This window comes from Pezoporus wallicus, unplaced genomic scaffold (genome assembly GCF_028554395.1).
Source record: "Pezoporus wallicus isolate ANWC-B61680 ecotype Strahan unplaced genomic scaffold, APGP_CSIRO_Pwel_v1 contig_3486, whole genome shotgun sequence".
In the NCBI taxonomy this organism is placed as follows: Eukaryota; Metazoa; Chordata; class Aves; order Psittaciformes; family Psittacidae; genus Pezoporus; species Pezoporus wallicus.
The window spans coordinates 6,517,504-6,525,546 of record NW_026642292.1 but is presented as its reverse complement, the minus strand read 5'-3'; the positions used below and the strand labels follow the sequence as shown (position 1 = coordinate 6,525,546).

Sequence of the window (8,043 nt, the reverse complement as noted above, 5' to 3'; positions counted from 1 at the left end):
TCTAGTTGGAACTGCTGATACACAAAGTACTAAATTTACACTTTCAGAAGGCCTAAATCTTTTTAAAAATCTTTGACTTGCACTTCTTTTGACATTTGAGAGTTTGAATGTATAGATTGTGTGTTTTTACAATTTTTTTCTTCAGTATTTTATGTAAGCACTATTCTGTACTTTTATAAATGTAAGCACTGTTAAAAACCTCATGGCTATTGATGTGCTTGACATCATATGTTTCCATGGTTAACCCCTTTCTTCATTCCTGTATTCTGCACCTCTCTACCTGCAATTGATTGTTTCTAATGCTGTTTCTAATCTGATTTCCTTTGGTGCAGAACTTTGTACAGCCCTGTAGTTTGGTCTGATGCTTGGTGTATGTGTCTTCTTTATTCAGAAAAATATAATTTGTATCAACATGACAGGTAATAAGTGTAGCAGTATGGTTAAGGGAGGAAACAACTGGGATCTACCTGTTCCATTACCAGAAGTCCGAGAAATTGAGCTATGGCTTTCTTTTTTACACTTAATCACTTCTGTGTGTGCGACTGGAAAAGTGAGTTTGGTCTTTCTATTTTGTTTTTGGTTTTGTTTTGTAATGGGTTAATTGTTTCTTGCCTAGAAAAGTTGGTTTTGGTACTTGCTCTGTATCTTTTCAATATTTGAACAGTTAATGGTTTGCTTCCTACATCATAAAATGTAAGAAGTGTCTTTAACACATTTTAGTCCTTTGAAGTACAGATGTTGTTAGCCTGTTGTCTATTGTTTTATCTTTTACATTGCTACCTTAAAGCTTTCCTAGCCTTGGGATTGTCATTTCAACCTATAAGTAGGAATAAGATCTAAAGGGAAAAAGATATTGGGCATACCGTTTATTCCTTGAGATATAATAAGTGAAAAGGGAAGTAAATGAAGAGTGACTGGTACCAAGTGACAAAAAATAACTTTCAGTACATGTATAGAAAAGGCTTCTGTATCAATAGTTATGTTTCAGAGAAGATGCAGTTTGGGGTTTTTTGCAAATCACACAAAGCAAGCTGATCTGTTCATCCTTCCCATAAGGAAGTATCTGGTATATTTAGTTGAAATGCAGTTAATTTAACCTCCAGTACTTGATACATAAATACCATGTGGAATTTAGCATAAGTATCTTGTAGCAAGTAGCTCTTTAAAGTTTCCAAATACACTTTGATTTTAGCATTCTGTCACACTGTGTTTTTATTAAAACCATAAAAGTTGGCTATTTATAGTCCATGGAACATCTTGGTTTATATTTGTAAGCCAAGGCCTGTGTAGCTAGCTCACCACCCCCATCAAGTGGCAAGTGATGATGAAGTGCTAAAATTCTCACTTGTTTTGAAAACCTACCCTGTCTTCCGCAAACAGGTTCAGTTTGTTCTGGGGGGTGTTTTTTGTTTGGTAGTTTGTTGTTTCGTTTTTTTTTTTCGTTGGAGTGGAAATTAAAAAAGTAGATTTTGTCTTTTTAGCCAAGAAAGGGGTGTCCTAGTGCTGCTCCCGGTCTCTTGGAGAAATTCTTTAATTATTACTGTGGAAAAGCTGCTTTTTTTTGCCTGTTTTGAGGACAAGGGTGAGATGTAGGAAGAAAACAAAGCATTGTAGTTATCACATTTAAATATCTAAATATTGAGAGCTTTTATGCATATCAGGTTTGTTGGAGCCTTTTCCTTGTGGTAGCTAAATGGGACATGCTTTCTTGTGTTGCTGCACAACCACAGCAGTAAAAGGGTGTTTGCTGTCCAAGCAAGTGTTCAAGTAAGCTCTGTTTTCAGGCACATGATTGTTCCTAAAGAAGTTCTTTACAAGGCTTTCCTTGGGCAGGGGCATGGTTATGTTGGAATTAAGACTAAGTAGCCTTGGTATTTCACTTGTGGTATCTAAGGTACCGCAGAGGTCTGACAGCTAGGATGCTCTGGATGATGTGTACTTCCAGGTAGCACAGTAGTAGCCCTTCCAGGTAGCGCTTCAGTGTTTCTGCAGGGTATGTGTAGGTCAGCTGCGCAGTACATCTGCAGTAAATCAGCATGGGATTTGCAGTCTACTATTTAATCAAAAGCACAGCATGTGTTTAGTAAGCCTAATATTTCCTGGAAATGCCAGCCTACCTGTAGTTGCATGGCATTGTGTATGCTTTAATTTCTCTGTATGGAAAATCTGGTCTTGATGGAACAGATGTGACTTCTGACATTTTAAGACTCATTTCTGGTTTTTTCTGGAACTGCCAGGCTTCAAAAGTGAAAAGTGATGTGCTGAGTTAATTCCTGTCTCTGTGTGCTGGCTCCCGTAGACCTCATTTCTAGAAATCTAACTTTCCCAGACTTTGTAAAATGAGTTTGAATGATGAAACTGAGCTGAGAGATTCACTAGCAGGCAGAGGAGCTGAGGTTAGGTGTTGAATGCAATGTTAAAAGGGAGAAATTCCTATTCCAGAATGATGAAATGTGCGTCAAACACCAGTTTGTTGGTCATTTGTTTTTTTAAATGGTAAGATGAGTAACATACCCTGGTTACCCCTTGGCACTGACAGGGGCAGTTTCTCATAGGAAAAAATATTATTTTGTAAATAAGGATTGTTTTGCATGGCAGTGGGTTCAAATAAAGGTGGTGTAGGTAAGCTTGGCATTTCCAAGCGTTGAAATTATCAATATTATTCTTTTGGTATGATTTGTGTATGAAAGAATATAAATGTATAGGACTCACACCATTTAGTAAGGTGCTAATCTCCGAATTCTCCTAAAACAGTGTTTTCCGATGCTGTAACTACATACATGGTTTTTACTGAAAGATCTGAGTTGCTAGATTTTTTTGAAGATCTGGGTTATGTTTTTGAAGCTAGTAATTTCTTTGAACCATAATAAAATACAGAAAGCAGCCAGAGTTTAAGAGATGGTTGATGGTTAGCAGGTCTTATCCTTTTTTTTTTTTTTTTTTTTAGTGTATCAGTTCAGCAGAAAGATGCTCGGACATCACCACTCTCTGTGAATAGGAGCAAGCTGGAACAGGCAGCAAATGAAAATAAGCTTCATTGTTTCTTTGAACAGGGCAACATAGTGGATTCTCCTTTTCCTATAAGCAAAATCAATTTGAATCCATTGGCTGGAATAGAATATTAAATCTGCCTTCTCTCCATGCACGTGGGCTGTGAGTGAGGGTACCCTCGCTCCCGTGCCCTGAAGACCCATGTTGCTTAAAGCCTGCAGATGGCACTCAGTTTATGCTTGAAGTTACTTGATTGTAGTTTTAGAATTTTGTCTAGATCCTGTTAGGTTGTTGGGTTTTTTTTCTTGGTTTGTTTTAGTTGTAGGGCAACTACAACTGGTTTTAATCCTAATGCATACTAATTAAAGGATATTTGGAAAGAACAGATAGTACCCGGAGTTCTAAAGAAGGATTATCTTTTGCTACTGTATAGTGAAAGAAAATTGCTAGGTGAAGGCTTAGGAAGAAACAGAAATGGATTAGATGCTTTCTAGTTGCTATAGAAACAAAATACGTAATTAATCAAAATGAAATATGTTACAACTGTTACACTGATGAAAGTACTTAGTAAAGGTTGGACAATGAGTGAGTGTTTTATATTGCAACACCAAAATGAGAAATAAACAGAGGGTTCAGGTTTTATTTTTCTAATGCAATTTTCCCCTACTGCATTTTTTTTGTGCTTGGTTAACCAAAAGCAAAAGTATTTATTTCCTAATATGGAAAAAAAAGGGGTGTTGATAATAATTAGTAATATGGTGAGGATTTGCATTAATACCACCAGAAATTAATAACTATTATGTGATACTAATGATATGATGAAATGAATAAAAACCTTAAGTACATGTTTTTGGGGGAAATAAACACCCACCTGATTTTATTAATATGAACTGTTTAATTACGCTTTAACTTTTAACAGACCACATCAGTGTTTCTTATTCTATAAAAGTATATTAACAGTTTCATACCTTTGCTTCATAGCTAATAAATACAATTTCATTACAAAATATGTGTGTCGAGAAGTTTGTTTAATTGGAGTGTTAAGTGCTGCAGATTTAGGATGCCTTTCAAATGAGCTAGCAGTTAGTGCCAGCTGCCAGGAGAGGGCACTTTGAGATTTCTCAGGAAATGCTATTTATTTCCAAAGTTTAACTCGAGTTCTCAGAATTTTCTTTCTTTCTTGTATCGTAAATTTTCACTGTTTAAAGTTCAGAAATGTAGCAGTGATTGTTACTTCTCTTTGTTAGCTGAACTCTGAAGGTGACCGTATTCTGCTATTTGTGAATTGAGGAGGTGCATTTCCATGGAAGGCTCTCTTATTTAAAGCATATCTCAACGTGTGGCCATGGGAGATTGGATGGAAATTGGTTAGCTTTTGTACTTTACACCACTGCCACCCCCAAAAAATACTTATAACTTTCCAGGCAATTTATAAATATATAAGTTGTAAGATTTCATCAAAAGAGTAAAAGATATGTCAGGGAGTATAACAGTTTGATCTTTTAAAAGGAGCTGTACAGTACTTTTATGTATTCTGAAATACCAAGGAAGACCATAGATTATTACGACATATCCCGTTTCTTTGACTGAAATAAGCTTGGGATGCTCACACTGGCTAATGCTCACGCTGACATCATGAGGCATGGAGAGGTTTGTACCAGTAAATGCAGTGCTAATTATTAATCAAAATGAGACTGTGGCTAGATGTGAGAGACACCAAAGTACATGACCACATGCCCAAAACCTTGGGGGACCAGAGCTGAAGGTCCTGTGCTGTCCCAGGTTATTTCAAGCCTCTTGTGGGCAGGACCCAGAGCAGCAGTTATGCCGCTGGATCTGTTCTTAAGCACATGGGATAATTACAGTGCAGCTGCTGCCTCGCAAAGTTATCTGAATAGTGATGGTGCTCTAGAAACAAGAAATCAAGTGCAAGTCCAATCCTGGAAATGGTGTGGGTTTTGTTTGGGTTTGTTTGTTTATTTGTTTGATTGGTTTTTTTTTGTTCCCTAACCCCAATACTCTTTGTTCCTTACCTCTATTGCCAGCATTTCTGGTAGCTGGAGGCAGCCTGCAGAAAGCATAGGCTGCTGTCTAGCGGAAAATGCATTTGTTTGGTATGCAAAAGGTGTACATGGTAACTGTACTAACGTGTGCCCAATAACTGTTAATGATAACATAAGCAACAACTTCAGTAAGCTGTGAAAGCACCAGTTTCTGAGATACGGTGCTGATGACACTCCCGGCATGTCTGGGATATGCAACTTCACCTCTTCAGTTCCTGTCCAGACACGGATGCCTGTTTGAATCGGGGACTTTGTAGCCACCTGCAGGTGATGACTTTGTGTGCTTGCTCTTGAATCAAAATCTGTCAAGGCATTGCTGCTTGAGCCCTAAATGCCATGAAGAGTTTGGCTTTCCTCTCTGCATATGTCTGTCCCCACATGTAAAATAGCACTTCGCTGGTGGGAAGCTGTGAGGTTAAACGTGTTCGGGACTGATTTGTCAGATCATTTAGTTGTGGGAACCCAAAAACTAACAAAAATACCTAGTTAGGTTACATAGAGGTATTTGGAGCCCAACACAATAGACAACTTATTGTGCATTCAAGACTATGAAGTGGGATCCAGTTTTTAGTCAGACAAGGAATATTATGTTGGAATGATTATTGGATTGAAGTATGTGAGTAACTTGAGTGAGACAAAGTCTGTGCATGCTATATAACCAATAGCTAACCATTATTTTTTATTTTCTTTTATTTTTTACAATTTTAACAGCAGGAATCAAATAACAAATCAGCTTTAGGAGTGTTTCACTTCTGTTTCAAAAACTCGTAACTGAGTTCTTGACTTAAAACTAAAATTCGACCCCCGTGGAAAAAGTTGTAAGATGCTGTGATAAAAGGTACCATTAATTGCAAAACATGATTACTAAATTCTTGTATTTGTCCAGGTTCTTGCATTTTCCAGTTGTGTTGCCTTGCTGCTTGCGTGACCGGACTATTCATTATATCTCTAAATAGAAAGCGAATGAAGGCTTTTTGGGATGAAATGCAGTTTTGATATTTTTTTAATTCTTTGTTCCAGTGTTTCCCTTTAAATAGTTTGAAATGCATATAAATATTCCTAATAACTAGGCAGTAGCCAGCCAATTCCAACTTGCCTACAAATGAACCATTTTTAATCAGGATTCATCTGAATTGGGCTCCTATAAAAATTTCACGCGCAATTTGGAAAAAGTTGTTTCTCATTTTAAGTAATGCTCTTTCTTTGTGGCTTTTTGTTGGTTCGGTTTTGCATGTTTGGTGGGTTTTTTTTGTGCTTTTTCTTGTTTTTTTTTCTTTCCCTTTTTAGGGTATAAATAGTCTGGTATTGTTCAGAATAATACAGAATAAAAATGTTTCCCTGGTCACATAGGATTCAGGATGTGGGTTGCTTTATTATTGTGCTTTATAATACAAGAAAGATTTTTTTGCTACAGAAGCCTAATCATATTCTAATCATATTTTATTTTATTTTATGAAGGAGGCGATCACAGCAAGGGTTATCTCCTGATAACCAGCATCAGGCTAATCTCATTATCTCCTGTTTCAACTTTGGAAACATACCCAACCAGACTGTTGTTACCCATTACATTTGGTGGTGGTAATAATTTGGAAAAAACTTTTCAGCATCATCAGCTTTTGGGATTTGTCATCCCTCCCTTGGAAGGAGCAATTCCAGCATGGGTGGACAGCCGCTTTCCTGGTCCAGTGGTTACAACCCTTTAGCTAGGACGAGGCAACAGGGGCACTTCTGATGCTTTAAAGACAAGAGGTGGAGATTGTGTAGCTGGTGGAAGAGGAGCAAGAATGACCTTAAGCCTCAACCTTCAGGTTTCCCCCTGCCATAGGGAGCAGCAATGTAAACCATTTTCTCCCATCCACAAGATCTCACGCACTGTGTAATAAAGTGCTTTCCCTGAAATCACTTGCTGCCTTGTCAGATGTAATTAAAGCTGATGAAGTCCAGAAGTTGTTAGAGTGAAAGAACTGATAGACAAACAAGTGGTGTAGTTGAATAAGTCTCCTCAGAATTGTGTATTTAATATCAAAAATACTGAGCAGGCAAACTAAAGCTGGTGATAGGGTTTTGTTTCTTCTGCATCTTTGTTCATAACATTTATGATGTTTTATGAGTTAATAGTAAATTTAATCCCATATATTAATACTGCTGCCTGCTGTCCATGTTCGTTTTCTTGGTGTCCTGTGGCCAGAAAGTCCCTTTTCTAAACTGGTAGGAAGTATTTTAGTCTAATTGCACAAAGACTATTATGAACATATTGTAGAGCGTTCTATGCACACCAACGCGTTTAGGAATTTAGTTTTAATGATTGGTGTAGTAAGTTTAAATATGCATAGTAGACATTGGTTTTTTTTTGGTTTTGTTTTTTTTTTACTTTTCAGTGCTCTGAGGAATCCTTCATTAAAGCAGAAAAATAAACAGGATTTAGGATTTTGCAGCTTAGCCAAGTGACAGAGGTCTGCTCTGTACATCAGGAATGCTCTGGTGATCCCAGCCAGGAGTCAGCTGTGCACCCAGGAGTTGGAGAGCCACATCACAGTTAACCTGAGAAGCTGTAGGCCTGTGCTCTACTTACTTAGCAGCTTATATGTTTAGAGCTTTGCTTTTAGGCCTGTGCTGAGCTGCATGTAGGCCTTGTCCACAGGGTAAGTGTTGCCAGAGAACTGTAATAGTGGAGCCTGCAGGCAGCTCCAATTTGGTACCAGTGATTACACCACCCACGTGTCCTTGCCTTCACCTGAAAATGTGGCAATAAATTCTTCTGTGAACATCCATTTTCTTAGACAGTAGAAATGAATAGACTTGTTTTAAGAAAATCCCATAAAGACTTAAAAGGCCAAAACAGGGCAGGGATCCACGCAGCATACTGTGCATCGATTGGAGACTCATCTGGTGCCATGCAGTTCAGGATTCCCAGCATCTGAAGAGATGTAAAATTGTCTGTACTATCCTCTGCTTGTTGATAGTATTAGCTACACTAAATGACATTTTA

The 8,043-nt window shown here is 37.7% G+C and overlaps 1 long non-coding RNA gene across 1 annotated transcript; it reads left to right on the top strand.

Annotated features, from left to right (window-relative positions):
• The first annotated feature begins 2,568 nt into the window (after positions 1-2,568).
• Positions 2,569-3,998, top strand: LOC130609492 (uncharacterized). Its single transcript, XR_008974792.1, has 2 exons — positions 2,569-2,908; positions 3,015-3,998. It is a non-coding gene; the product is annotated as an uncharacterized LOC130609492 (long non-coding RNA).
• The last annotated feature ends 4,045 nt before the right edge of the window (positions 3,999-8,043 follow it).